This window comes from Schistocerca gregaria, chromosome 1 (genome assembly GCF_023897955.1).
Source record: "Schistocerca gregaria isolate iqSchGreg1 chromosome 1, iqSchGreg1.2, whole genome shotgun sequence".
Classification (NCBI taxonomy): domain Eukaryota; kingdom Metazoa; phylum Arthropoda; class Insecta; order Orthoptera; family Acrididae; genus Schistocerca; species Schistocerca gregaria.
Genome location: NC_064920.1, coordinates 226,586,467 through 226,602,082, shown reverse-complemented (window position 1 = coordinate 226,602,082; position 15,616 = coordinate 226,586,467). Strand labels below are relative to the sequence as shown.

The 15,616-nt window shown below is 40.6% G+C and overlaps 1 protein-coding gene across 1 annotated transcript in view; it reads left to right on the top strand.

The window, feature by feature from the left end:
- Nucleotides 1-15,616, top strand: part of LOC126340110 (uncharacterized) — a 353,496-nt gene that overhangs the window by 119,874 nt on the left and 218,006 nt on the right. The window lies entirely within an intron of this gene.

Below are 15,616 nucleotides of genomic sequence, written 5' to 3'. Positions count from 1 at the left end.
TACTAATAATACCCAGAACTGACTGCAAACTAAGTATCATAAATCAGTAAATCTCATAGTTGATTTTATATTTCTTTCGTAAGTGTACTCAAAACTAAGAAACTCATTCACAGACGTTTTCGTGCCTCACCGATAGTTGAGCACAACAAACAAATAAAAATAAAAAAAAGAATGTGTGTTTGTGTGTGTGAGTGTGTGTGTGTGTGTGTGTGTGTGTCTGTGTGTGTGTGTGTGTGAGTGTGTGTGTGTGTGTGTGTGTGTGTGTGTGTGTGCGTGTGACAGAGAGAGAGAGAGAGAAAGATAAAAATCAAAAAGAATGAGAGAGAGAGAGTAAGAAATTGTAAAGGAATTGAATCATGGTATGTAATGAAATGGCATTTTCCTCAGCATTACGAAATATCGTATTCATGATCTATGAAACAAGAATTAATCTAATGTAATCTAATCTATTCATATCATATTGATGACTAGCCATGAAGAGTCATGAATTACTGAAATTTTTACTAACACCAGTTTTTATGATAAACCGGGACTTCTATCAAGATTCTTTCGTCCCTGTTTAACTAATCACGAAAGATGTCTGATATACCTCTATTCTCAAGTAAGAAAGTGTGCATGCATTTAAAGATGAAGTGCATGTTGCGAGGTTCTGTGACGGAGATCGAACCCAACACGTAATCGGATTGTTAACTAAGTAAAATCAAATGTTTCGTATTTGTTTTTATTACTAGCTGCTAGGACTTTGAATCTGAAGTAAGGATACAAACTTTTGTGCCTAAGCGACAATCGTACTGCACACCTACCGTGCATCCACGAATATAGCTTAAGTGTCAGTTTGCTTACTCACCAATAGTAAGATGTGTGCATGTTTGACCGGAAATAACGACACCTATTGCGATTGTTGGCAACACATGAACAGACATTAAAAATGTACGTTAACTTTCACTAACAGGCCGGTGTCCACGTGATAGGGCTTGAAATGAAATTATGAATATTTTTGTACTGGATCAGGATTCAACCCAAATACTTAACTTTGGATGAGACCTAGAGAAGATTGCAGTCTTGAGGAAAGGAACGAAATGATTGAACTATACTTTTCCGAGAGATTCAGATCCTCGAAAGAGGAGATACGAATTCGAATCACAGTCCAGCGCGAAATTTTTCAACGTCTCTTGTTCTATCAAGTACAAGTAAAGTAACAGCCCTGTTCCTTTAAATGGCTATCGGTTCATCAAAAAAAAAAAAAAAAAAAAAAAAAAAAAAAAAAAAAAAAAAAAAAAAAAAAAAAAAAAATCGAATGTAAGTAAGTTTACTGGCAACTGTATTTCTGTTTACCATGACTTCCGCTACTTCATTTCCCAAAGTAAACCGGCTCTGCCCAGTTGGTAATGAAGGAACGTGAAGTTTAATGCGGATTCTGGATTATAACGTCTTTCACTTGATGTGACCAGGGGTATAGTAAATCTGTTTGTGCCTCTTAAAAGTAAATGCCTGACCCCACGCATTGCACCTGTGATAGTTCGTTCTGCCAGACCATTGTGGCCACATTTCCCAGCCCCAGGAGGGTAATGTAACAGATGACGTGCTTAGAAAAAAAAATTAGTCATGGTGGAAAAAACGCGAGTCTATTAAATGGTGAAGTAGAAGCAACCTTTCTGAAGCGGAGATTATGCTGTTCTCATGTCAGCAGGACATAAAGAGTCTTCTAGGTATCATAGGCTCGATGTGAAGCCATTTTTAGAAATTTTCACAAATTCAGCAAATTTCTTAGTTTGACAAAATCCACTGGGAAGTGTGAAGTTACAGGATAATTCGATTATTACCGTCATTATTACTATCATTTTCTTCATACCGCTGCTGGAACACTGTACTTGAAGACCATGTGATGCCTTTTGGTCACTATAGAAGTAGTTTCCCAAGAACAGGTTCTTTCCCTGCCTACGGAATCCTTTTCATGTTAATATCAAACATCAGTAATTACTCGTAGATTACATTAAAACTAAAGTAATTGATGAAAACGTTAACTAATAACAAAAACGCGCTGCTTTTCTTCATTTACTTGCGCCTAGAAAATGGCTACGGTTCACGTCCACGCTGTCGCGGTATGTTACCATTGTTAAAGACTGTGATGGAGCTCCGTATGCCACGGCAAACTGTCTGACACTGACGGCGGCGGTGCACAAATGCTGCGCAGCTATCGCCATTCGACGGCCAACACCGCGGTTCCTGGTGTGTCCGCTGTGCCGTGCGTGTGATCATTGCTTGTACAGCCCTCTCGCAGTGTCCGGAGCAAGTATGGTGGGTCTGACACACCTGTGTCAATGTGTTCTTTTTTTCCATTTCCAAGAGTGTAGTTGCTCATCAGTTCAAAGGAAACTTGCGTCTTATTTCGAACAGGTATACCACTCATACAGTTATACGAGGGTTGAGTGAGAAGCAATGCCTCCACCTTCGTAACTCTTCAACAGTTGACAGTATTAGTGTGCGGTAGATACTGGCTTGTTCCATAGCCTCTTCGCTATAGCTCCAGTTGTCGGGAAGCCTTAGCATCGAACGGTTGTGTTGTTACAGTGTAAAGTATGGAGCCCTGCGCAGACGGTCGGTCAATGCGATTTAAGTCACGTACAGTCATTGAATTCTTGACAGCTGAAGGTGTCATCCCGAAGGAGGTTTTGAGCAATGACTTCATACCCAAGGCAAAGACCAAAGACGCCACACAGAGGCACTCTTTGAAATCGTCTGACCTTACTTGTAAACAAAGAATATAGCTAACGATAAAATTACAACCACAGTTCACATGATTAATTACTTAGCCACAAATTATATGGTAAAGAACTAAAGGTAACGAAAATAATTACAACAAAAAATGAGAAGTACAGATATCTGAAATAAGTTATTGTAATGTATGCAAGCGATGAAAGCACAGAGAACCTTTAAATCCATTAAAATTTAGCAAATGGCGAATTCGTAATGTTGTGAAACGCTTTAATTTTTAGTTATAATTATTGAATCTAACGGGACTACCGGGGGAAAGTGGTAGTTTTGGGAGGGGAGAAACTAAAATGTTACAGAACAACAGGAAAATGAAATAAAAATTAACAAATATGAAACATAAAAAGGGCTGTAGCATGGAATATGGAGAAACGGACACAGAAATCCTAAATGAAAAGTCAGTACACGAGAAAAGAAATTTAACAAAAAGTAAGAAATATTGGAATCGGAAACTGGAACTAAAGTATATAAGTCATTTCTAGTTACCGAATCCAATATTTGTTATTTTTGTGAATTTTTGTTATTTGTGTACTGGTTTTAGAGATCTGTATCGGTTTTTCTCCATTTCATGCTACTGTTTCAAATACATTATTATTTATTTCATTTTTCCGTTGTATTACATTTCAGTTTCTCTCCGCCAAAAACCCAAAAACCTCCACTTTCTTGTCGTGTCCTGTTAGATTCAGTAATTATTATTATAAATTAATACTGTTTTATAATATTACGACTTCACCATGCGCTATACTGTAATTGAGTTTAGAAGTTCTCTGTGTTGTTTTTACTCGGATAAATTACGACAGTAATTTATTCCACACACTCATGCATTTCTCTTGTGTTCTGTTCGTATTTATTTCCGTTATGTTCAATTGATTTCGATATAATTCGTGGCTCAGTAAATAATCGTGTGAAATGTGATTGTTATTTCGTCGTATGTTGTTATGCTGACAGTATATCGTGACAGTCGGTCGTGACGTAAACAAACGAGAAGTTTAGACTGTCCAGGGTGAGAAGAGCGATGAGAGGGGACAAGCCCTGCCTCCCTCTCGCAGGGCTGCCATCCTTCGTCCGCGTTCTGTGCTTCCACGAAAGCAGAACTAACTTAACGGTCGTAAGAGTTTCTGATCCCTTTTGCTGTGACGAGAGTCACATTTGAATCCCTTTATGGACCAAGATTAGTCTCTTACTCTTTTCAGAATAAGAAAAACAAGCAATCCACAAGACAAACCAAACTGGAGTACACCAAACATTTGGCTACTGTGCAATTGTTTGTTCGGGCTGGCAATTGTGGTTCAGGCTCGGCCTCTTCCGGTATCGTACACAACCATAGTTCAAACAAACACTCCGCATCTAAAACTACCACGATAAAGTGTCTGCATAATGCATTCTTTTGTTTACAAATATTGTCCGCTGCTATTAAAGTTTGCCTCTAGATAGCATTCTTGCTTCTGGGATGACGTCATTGCTCAAAGCAGACGAGTGGAATCGGACACTGGAATTTGTCCAAAATGTCAGTGATGTTTGTTGTAGGATTCTAGTGTGAGTCTTTTACGAAATATTGTATTTTGAAAAGTTTCCACGCCGATGCTTGTATGTGCCATTCAACCTGCGTAGTTTCTAGGTACGATGTTGTTATGTTTCCTTACTTTGTATTTCCGTGTTCCTTGGGTGCGTTGTGACTTGCTAATCACTTAGTGTGTGTCATTTCAAGCAGTAGGTCACTACTGAACGATGGTATTTACCAATACAGGAAAAGTCTAGATTCCCATGATGTATGGAGAGTGCAGGAAGAATGTAGTTCTGTCTTCTACGGTGTATGCGGCAACATAAACCAATAGATATCATCCGAGATTTTCACTCTGCAGTGGAGTGTGCGCTGATATGAAACATGCTGGCATATTAAAACTGTGTGTCGTGCCGAGACTCGAAGTCGGGACCTTTGCCTTTCTCGGGCAAGTGCTCTAACATCTGAGTTACCCAAACACGACTCAGCCCCCTCCTCACAGCTTTACTTCCGCCAGTACCATCTCGGCAATTATTTATCAATGTCTTTTACCAGTTACGTAAAAGTGGTAGTGTCACTTAGACGACGTAACGGGAAGGAAGTTAATATTTTTGCTGCTGTTGCACTTGATCCGCATGTTAGCTACCGCGCAATCGCACGAGGAAGTGGCATGAGTCAGTCAAATGTCCTACCCATTCTCCATTGGTGTAGGCTTCACCCTTGTCACATCTATCTCTATGAAGAGCTGCATGGAAACGATTACGAGAACTGTGTTAGATTCTCTACATGGACATTAAAACAGGATACGCCAGATGTATCATGTATCTTGTTTAGTGACGTAGCCACATTTACCACTGATGCCTAGGTAGACCGCCGAAACATACACTGACAATCCCCGTTAGCTTCGTCGGGTGGAACGTCAGCGTTAATGGAGTGTATGCTTGTGGTGCGGGATACTGAACCATTAGCTCACAGGCTCAATTTTTATATAAATAACACTGAATTCACACAAGTATTGCAGCTCCCTAACAGACCAGCGTTAATGGAGTGTATGCTTGTGGTGCGGGATACTGAACCATTAGCTCATAGGCTCAATTTTTATATAAATAACACTGAATTCACACAAGTATTGCAGCTCCCTAACAGACCATCTTCCGCGGAGGCTAGAAAATGTTTCTTCAGACTAGGAGGAACCTGTGGTACCAGGTGCACGAGGTGCTGCAGCATGCCTTCACAAACTGTTCCTAAATCGTTGGACTGGGCACAGAGGACCTGTACCTTTGCCGGCCTGTTCCCCGGATTTGACGCCTGTAGACGCTTTTCTATGGATTTAGCTGAAAGCCGCTATCTACAAGGACATACTAACTGCAGAAGACGATATGCAGCAACGTATTACTGCAGGTTGCTCGGACACTTCCGCTGAAATGCTATCATGTGAGCAGCAATCGTTACACACCAGAATGGAAGCGTGTATTGCAGCTGCCGGTGGTTAATTTGAACAGAACCTTTGATGGTCAGTTGTCTCGTTACTGGTCAGAATCCACGTAACTAGTGTATGCACTTGTGTTGTTTTATAGTGTGTGCTATCAAAGCTATTGTAGAACGTCGGTGTGGAAACATTCAAAATACGACATCTTGTAAACGACTCGCACTGGAATCCTGCAACGAACACCACTGACATTCTGATTTACCTTACCTTTAGTTTGTTAATGTCAATAGGCATTGCTACATTTAAACAAGTGTATGCTTCCACAAAAAATATACTTTTTTAAGTATTATCACAGTCTGTTGATTGGCTAACAGTACGAGCCTCTGATTAACAATTCATTACGTGAAAACCCGATATCAATAAAACTTTGAGTTTCTGCAATATTTGCAGTGCAAGTTTTAGATTATTCATCCTGATTAGGTGGCTCTTATTTTTCGAGTCTGATTTTTCTTTGTGCTACCTCTTATTTTGGTTCCATTGCACAAAAACATTTGTTGTGTGCAATTTGGGCTCAATAGGAAAATGGGACGGCGTCCCCTGTGCCTCTACATGTTTAACAAGCATAGAAATCATATTTATTTTTAATCTCAAAATTATATTCCGGAAGTTGCTAATTAAAAAATAACTTCAGTTCTTAAAACTCCGTTATTAATACTGATGTCCTAACATTAGTGATGATCCAGGCTATCTTCAGTACATGGGCGAATGGCAGGGTCTCCTAAGTAGAGAAAAATTAATAATGAAATTGAACGTAAGACATAGCAATAAGAAGAAGGATCCTACCGAACATCCGCAATAAATGGAATCTCAGCAGCTTTATGTAAGGTGGAATAGGGCACCAAAAAACTTTAAGCTCTCCCAACTCAGGCAAATGAATGAAAATTTTTTTAAAAAATGGTGATGAGCCTGGACCCCCCCCCCCCCCCCCCCCCCCCATGAACCATGCACCTTGTCGTTGGTGGGGAGGCTTGCGTGCCTCAGCGATACAGATAGCCGTACCGTAGGTGCAACCACAACGGAGGGGTATGTGTTGAGAGGCCAGACAAACGTGTGGTTCCTGAAGAGGGGCAGGAGCCTTTTCAATAGTTGCAGGGGCAACAGTGTGGATGATTGACTGACCTGGCCTTGTAACAATAACCAAAACGGCCTTGCTGTGCTGGTACTGCGAACGGCTGAAAGCAAGGGGAAACTACGGCCGTAATTTTTCCCGAGGGCATGCAGCTTTACTGTATGATTAAATGATGCTGGCGTCCTCTTGGGTAAAATATTCCGGAGGTAAAATAGTCCCCCATTTGGATCTCCGGGAGGGGACTACTCAAGAGGATGCCGTTATCAGAAGAAAGAAAACTGGCGTTCTACGAATAGGAGCGTGGAATGTCAGATTCCTTAATCGGACAGGTAGGTCAGAAAATTTAAAAAGGGAAATGGATAGGTTAATGTTAGATATAGTGGGAATTAGTGAAGGTCGGTGGCAGGAGGAACAAGACCTTTGGTAAGGTGACTACAGGGTTATAAACACAAAATCAAATAGGGGTAGTGCAGGAGTAGGTTTAATAATGAATAGGAAAATAGGAATGCGGGTAAGCTACTACAAACAGCATAGTGAACGCATTATTGTGGCCAAGATAGATACGAAGCCCACACCTACTATATTAGTACAAGTTTGTATGCCAACTAGCTCAGCAGATGACGAAGAAATTGAAGAAATGTTTTTTTTGGTCATCAGTCTACTGACTGGTTTGGTGCGGCCCGCCAGGAATTCCTTTTCTGTGCTAACCTCTCCATCTCAGAGTAGCACTTGCAACCTACGTCCTCAATTATTTGCTTGGCGTATTCCAATCTCTGTCTTCCTCTACAGTTTTTTCCCTCTACAGCTGCCTCTAGTACCATGGAAGTCATTACCTCATGTCTTCGCAGATGTCCTATCATCCTGTCCCTTCTCCTTATCAGTGTTTTCCACATATTCCTTTCCTCTCCGATTCTGCGTAGAACCTCCTCATTCCTTACCTTATCAGTCCATCTAATTTTCAACATTCGGCTATAGCACCACATCTCAAATGCTTCGATTCTCTTCTGTTTCGGTTTTCCCACAGCCCATGTTTCACTACCATAGAATGCTGTACTCCAGACGTACATATTCAGAAATTTCTTCCTCAAATTAAGGCCGGTATTTGATATTAGTAGACTTCTCTTGGCCAGAAATGACTTTTTTGCCATAGCGAGTCTGCTTTTGATGTCCTCCTTGCTCCGTCCGTCATTGATTATTTTACTGCCTAGGTAGCAGAATTCCTTAACTTCATTGACTTCGTGACCATCAATCCTAATATTAAGTTTCTCGCTGTTCTCATTTCTACTACTTCTCATTACCTTCGTCTTTTTCCGATTTACTCTCAAACCATACTGTGTACTCATTAGACGGTTCATTCTGTTCAGCAGATCATTTAATTCTTCTTCACTTTCACTCAGGATAGCAATGTCGTCAGCGAATCGTATCATTGATATCCTTTCACCTTGTATTTTAATTCCACCCCTGAACCTTTCTTTTATTTCCATCATTGCTTCCTCGATGTACAGATTGAACAGTAGGGGCGAAAGGCTACAGCCTTGTCTTACACCCTTCTTAATACGAGCACTTCGTTCTTGATCGTCCACTCTTATTATTCCCTCTTGGTTGTTGTACATATTGTATATGACCCGTCTCTCCCTATAGCTTACCCTTTCTTTTTTCAGAATCTCGAACAGCTTGCACCACTTTATATTGTCGAATGCTTTTTCCAGGTCCACAAATCCTATGAACGTGTCTTGATTTTTCTTTAGCCTTGCTTCCATTATTAGCCGTAACGTCAGAATTGCCTCTCTCGTGCCTTTACTTTTCCGAAAGCCAAACTGATCGTCACCTAGCGCATTCTCAATTTTCTTTTCCATTCTTCTGTATATTATTATTGTAAGCAGCTTCGATGCATGAGCTGTTAAGCTGATTGTGCGATAATTGTCGCACTTGTCAGCTCTTGCCGTCTTCGGAATTGTGTGGATGATGCGTTTCCGAAAGTCAGATGGTATGTCGCCAGACTCATATATTCTACACACCAACGTGAATAGTCGTTTTGTTGCCACTTCCCCTAATGATTTTAGAAATTCTGATGCAATGTTATCTATCCCTTCTGCCTTCTTTGACCGTAAGTCCTCCAAAGCTCTTTTAATTTCCAATTCTAATACTGGATCCCCTATCTCTTCTAAATCGACTCCTGTTTCTTCTTCTATCACATCAGACAAATCTTCACCCTCATGGAGGCTTTCAATGTATTCTTTCCACCTATCTGCTCTCTCCTCTGTATTTAACAGTGGAATTCCCGTTGCACTCTTAATGTTACCACCGTTCCATTTTTTAATGTCACCAAAGGTTGTTTTGACATTCCTGTATGCTGAGTCTGTCCTTCCGACAATCATATCTTTTTCGATGTCTTTCTCATTTTTCCTGCAGCCATTTCGTCTTAGATCCCCTGCACTTCCTATTTATTTCATTCCTCAGCGACTTGTATTTCTGTATTCCTGATTTTCCCGGAGCATGTTTGTACTTCCTCCTTTCATCAATCAACTGAAGTATTTCTTCTGTTACCCTTGGTTTCTTCGCAGCTACCTTCTTTGTACCTATGTTTTCCTTCCCAACTTCTGTGATGCCCCTTTTTAGAGATGTCCATTCCTCTTCAACTGTGCTGCCTACTCCGCTATTCCTTACTGCTAAATCTATAGCGTTAGAGAACTTCAAACGTATCTCGTCATTCCTTAGAACTTCCGTATCCCATTTCTTTGCGTATTGATTCCTCCTGACTAATGTCTTGAACTTCAGCCTACTCTTCATCACTACTATATTGTGATCTGAGTCTATATCTGCTCCTGGGTACGCCTTACAATCCAGTACCTGATTTCGGAATCTCTGTCTGACCATGATGTAATCTAATTGAAATCTTCCCGTATCTCCCGGCCTTTTCCAAGTATACCTCCTCCTCTTGTGATTCTTGAACAGGGTATTCGCTATTACTAGCTGAAACTTGTTACAGAACTAAATTAGTGTTTCTCCTCTTTCATTCCTTGTCCCAACCCCACATTCTCCTGTACCCTTTTCTTCTACTCCTTCCCCTACAACTGCATACCAGTCGCCCATGACTATTAGATTTCGTCCCCCTTTACATACTGCATTTCCGTGTCAATATCCTCATACACTTTCTCTATCTGTTCATCTTCAGCTTGAGACGTCGGCATGTATACCTGAACTATCGTTGTCGGTGTTGGTCTGCTGTCGATTCTGATTAGAACAACCCGGTCACTGAACTGTTCACAGTAACACACCCTCTGCCCTACCTTCTTATTCATAACGAATCCTACACCTGTTATACCATTTTCTGCTGCTGTTGATACTACCCGATACTCATCTGACCAGAAATCCTTGTCTTCCTTCCAGTTCACTTCACTGACCCCTACTATATTTAGATTGAGCCTTTGCATTTCCCTTTTCAGATTTTCTAGTTTCCCTACAACGTTCAAGCTTCTGACATTCCACGCCCCGACTCGTAGAACATTATACTTTCGTTGATTATTCAATCTTTTTCTCATGGTAACCTCCCTCTTGGCAGTCCCCTCCCGGAGATCCGAATGGGGGACTATTCCGGAATCTTTTGCCAATGGAGAGATCATCATGACACTTCTCCAACTACAGGCCACATTTCCTGTGGATACACATTACGTGTCTTTAATGCAGAGGTTTCCATTGCCTTCTGCATCCTCATGTCGTTGACCATTGCTGATTGTTCCGCCTTTAGGGGCAATTTCCCACCCCTAGGAAAAGAGAGTGCCCTGAACCTCTATCCGCTCCTCCGCCCTTTTTGACAAGGTCGCTGGCAGAATGCGGCTGACTTCTTATCCCGGAAGTCTTCGGCCGCCAATGCTGATTATTTATCAAAATTTAAACAGCGGCGGGGATCTAACCCGGGACAGAAGACATTTGATTATGAATCAAAGACGCTATCCCTAGACCACGGGGGTAAGAAATGGATGATCAAATAAAAGAAATTACTCAGATAGTGAAGGATGACGAAAATTTAATAGTCACGGGCGACTGGAATTCGGTAGTAGGAAAAGGTTTTAAATTTTAAGACATTTCCAGGGGCAGATGTGAACTCTGACCACAATCTATTGGTTATGACCTGCAGAATAAAAATGAAGAAACTCCAAAAAGGTGGGAATTTAAGGAGATGGGACCTGGATAAACTAAAAGAGCCAGAGGTTGTACAGAGTTTCAGGGAGAGCATAAGGGAGCAATTGACAGGAATGGAGGGAAAAAAATACGGTGGAAGAAGAATGGGTAGCTTTGAGGGATGAAGTAGTGAAGGCAGCAGAGGATCAAGTAGGTAACAAGACGAGGGCTAGTAGAAATCCTTGGGTAACAGAAGAAATATTGAATTTAATTGATGAAAGGAGAACATATAAAAATGCAGTAAATGAAGCAGGCAAAAAGGAATACAGACATCTCAAAAATGAGATCGACAGGAAGTGCAAAATGGCTAAACAGGCTTGTCTCACTAGGGGTAAGGTAGATAGTACCTCCAGGAAAATTAAAGAGACCTTTGGAGATAAGAGAACCATTTGTATGAACATCAAGAGCTCAGATGGAAACCCAGTTCTAAGCAAAGAAGGGAAAGCAGAAAGGTGGAAGGAGTATATAGAGGGTCTATACAAGGGCTGTGTACTAGAGGACTCTATTATGCAAATGGAACAGGATGTAGATGAAGATGAAATGGGAGATACGATACTGCGGGAAGAGTTTGACAGAGCACTGAAAGAGCTGAGTCGAAACAAGGCCCCCCCGGAGTAGACGACATTCCATTGGAACTACTGACGGCCTTGGGAGAACCAGTCCTGATAAAACTCTACCATCTGGTGAGCAAGATGTATGAGACAGGTGAAATACCCTCAGACTTCAAGAAGAATATAATAATTCCAATCCCAAAGAAAGCAGGTGTTGACAGATGTGAAAATTACCGAACTATCAGTTTAATAAGTCACAGCTGCAAAATACTAACGCGAATTCTTTACAGACGAATGGAAAAACTAGTAGAAGCCGACCTCGGGTAAGATCAGTTTGGATTCTGAAGAAATGTTGGAACACGTGAGGCAATACTGACCCTTAGAAGCTAGATTAAGGAAGGGCAAGCCTATGTTTCTAGCATTTGTAGACTTAGAGAAATCTTTTCACAATGTTAATTGGAATACTCTCTTTCAAATTCTGAAGGTAGCAGGGGCAAAATACAGGGAGCGAAAGGCTATTTACAATTTGTACTGAAACCAGATGACTGTTATAAGAGTCGACGGACATGAATGGGAAGCAGTGGTTGGGAAGGGAGTGAGAGAGGGTTGTAGTCTCTCCCCGCTGTTATTAAATCTGTATATTGAGCAAGCGGTAAAGGAAACAAAAGAAAACTTCGGAGTAGCTATTAAAATCCATGGAAAAGAAATAAAAATATTGAGGTTCGCCGATGACATCGTAATTCTGTCAGAGACAGTAAAGGACTTGGAAGAGCAGTTGAACGGAATGGATAGTGTCTTGAAAGGAGGATATAAGATGAACTTCAACAAAAGCAAAACGAGGGTAATGGAATGTAGTCGAATTAAGTCGGGTGATGCTGAGGGAATTAGATTAGGAAATGAGACACTTAAAGTAGTAAAGGAGTTTTGCTATTTGGGGAGCAAAATAACTAATGATGGTCTTAGTAGAGACGATATAAAATGTAGACTGGCAATGGCAAGGAAAGCGTTTCTGAAGAAGAGAAATTTGTTAACATCGAGTATAGATTTAAGTGTCAGGAAGTCATTTCTGAAAGTATTTGTATGGAGTGTAGCCATGTATGGAAGTGAAACATAGACGATAAATAATTTGGACAAGAAGAGAATAGAAGATTTCGAAATGTGATGCTATGGAAGAATGCTGATGATTAGATGGGTAGATCACATAACTAATGAGGAAATATTGAATAGTATTGGGGAGAAGAGAAGTTTGTGGCACAACTTGACAAGAAGAAGGGATCGGTTGGTAGGACATGTTCTGAGGCATCAAGGGATCACCAATTTAGTATTGGAGGGTAAAAATCGTAGAGGGAGACCAAGACATGACTACACTAAGCAGATTCAGAATGATGTAGGTTGCAGTAGGTACTGGGAGATGAAGAAGCTTGCACAAGATAGAGTAGCATGGAGAGCTGCATCAAACCAGTCTCAGGACTGAAGACCACAACAACAACAACGACGAGCCTGGATGTGTTGTTGTCTTCATAGTGAGTCACAAAATGTTCGCAACGGGGGGGGGGACATGCTATTGTGTAGCCTGAAGCGTTTAATTACAAAACATAATGATCTTTGACATTGCCTGCGATTGCGGAAGCGGTAGAAGTACGAGTGTGAGAGTCGACACTATAAGGCGTCCAGTGCTATTCCTACTTTCATGGTAGTATTATAAATGCGAAAGTGAGTGTTTCAGTTAGGTTTCCACGATCAAGTTTGGTATTAGCTTCAATCCTCAGGGAGAACCTAGGCTACTTTAGAAAGGATGTAGTACAATTTATTTATTGATTTGAAGGAACTTTCGGGAATTAGGAAAGTATTTACCCTTCGAAAAAGCTCTTTACTGTTTGACTTTCCTACTTTATCGTATTTGTGACAATGGTTTAATTGTCTGGTTTATCGGCTAAAGTCTGATTGGCTGTCTGCATCTGGGTTGCGATTGCTTGTAGTGAATTCCCAGATTCGACGGTCGTTGCCAACATCAGCACACTACACCGCTCTGGCTTAAGTAAGATTTTACCATTCAACACAAAGAATTCAATGATTATATAATGCTCAACGTGTTTAATCCATACTTTCCTACTAATATTATGAAATCCGAAAGTAACTCTGTCTTTTACATTTTCACAGCTAAACCGCTGAACGTTTCGATTAAATTTGAGGTGGAGATAGCTTTAATTCTGAGGAAGAATACAGGCTGAATTATAAAAAAAAAAAACATAGAGCCCCTAGATAATGATGTAGGGAATGGAACATTTTTTTACAACAGTTGCTAAAAAGTTATGGCTGTGGCTAACAGATATTTCGGTTTTGACTCATTTATTCGTATACCGGTCTTTAAGACCCAAGAGACGGATAAGTAATAAGTATGAGTATAATACTACTTTAGCACAATGCATAGATAACTTCTGCCACCCACGCCCCTCCACACACACGCAGAGTCGGTATGTTATGGATAACGGTTATCACTGAAACAACTGGTTTTCGGCTCTGTTGATTTCTTCAACGCCAGTTTAACATGACTGTTAAAAGCGCTAGAAATAAGCGGTTTCCAAAATAACAGATTTTCGGATTTTATTCCTGTTACTTCCTGTAACAGATGTAGAAACCGAGCAAAGTTTGAAAAATTTTGACTCTCTAAAAATTGAAGGTACATAGAATCAAAACATTAAATTAAACAGACAAATAAAAGGAAAGTTAGTTCATCGACTGTACGCTGCTTTTCTCGAAAAGAGATAAGTGACTGAATACTACAAAATATCACCAGTATCCTCCTATTGATTCTAATTTTTCGAAACTCTGTTCAAAAATCTTGTTGTACTGCGGGACCATACTACTGTTTGTGTTCTACGAATAATCAGTGCTTGGGGGTGAGAACTGAGGTTGAAGATCTCTATTATTCGTGTTGATTTGTTCGTGTTCAGGAACTACAAGCATGTCATGTAGATACAGGAAGCAAATCAGCTGCTTTCTGTTTTCATTGTATACTATGAATGAATTATTATTAACTTTTTACTTTATAACTGTTATCATAGTTTCCTTCCTCTTTTATTAATTCATTGAAACGGCGGACATATCTCAAATCTTTTACACCAGATGAAGCGTTGCACTGCATTGCTACGTCACTTCGAGTAAGTATTTCCAGTCTAGGGTACGTGCCATTCTGCAATACAACGGATTTCCGCCGACCACAGCGATTAACTGGCGCATAGACCAGGGGTAGTCACCCTTTTCTACCTATCGTCCACTTTTGTGCCTCTACTAGCAGTAAAATCTCCTAACCACCAAGCGGTTCAACAGTAATGGGGATTCGTACCACAGCGAGAAACTGGCGCATAGACCAGGGGTAGTCACCCTTTTCTACCCATCGTCCACTTTTGTGTCTCTACTAGCAGTTAAATTTTCTAACCACCAAGCGGTTCAACAGTCATGGGGATTCGTAAAGTTGAGAAAATTTATAAAGCAGAGTTACAGTAAGTCAAACCATATACTTATAATTACTTATCAGATCCTTGGCTCAAAATGTTTTGAAATCCTGATGAAAATGTTTTTAAAAACGGTACCGCTTACCGCCCGTCTTAAAAGATGGAGTGCTAGGGACCTGGTTCACTGCTACTGGTATAGAGCAAGTGCGGGCTACCTTACACATTGCAGGTAGAGGCGTGTCACAATCCTGGCTCAGAACTGCTATACCAATTCCTCTGACGTGTGTCTGTTGCTCGTCTCTGTCAGCATTGTTATCAAAATGCCGCTGATCGCTTTCCGTATTTCTTATAATAACGCAACAGTTCGAACCAATGTCAATTTTACGAATAAAAATTACATCTATTTTAAAAATAGAGTATTTAAAGACGAAAATTTTACACTGGTGCTGTGTCTAACAGATATTTCGGTTTTTACTCATTTATTCGTATACCGGTCTTTAAGACCCAAGAGACTGATAAGTAATATATATTAGTATTGCCCGTTCGGTTGGCCGCGCGGTCTAACGCACGGCTTTCCACGCGGGAAGGAGCGCCGGT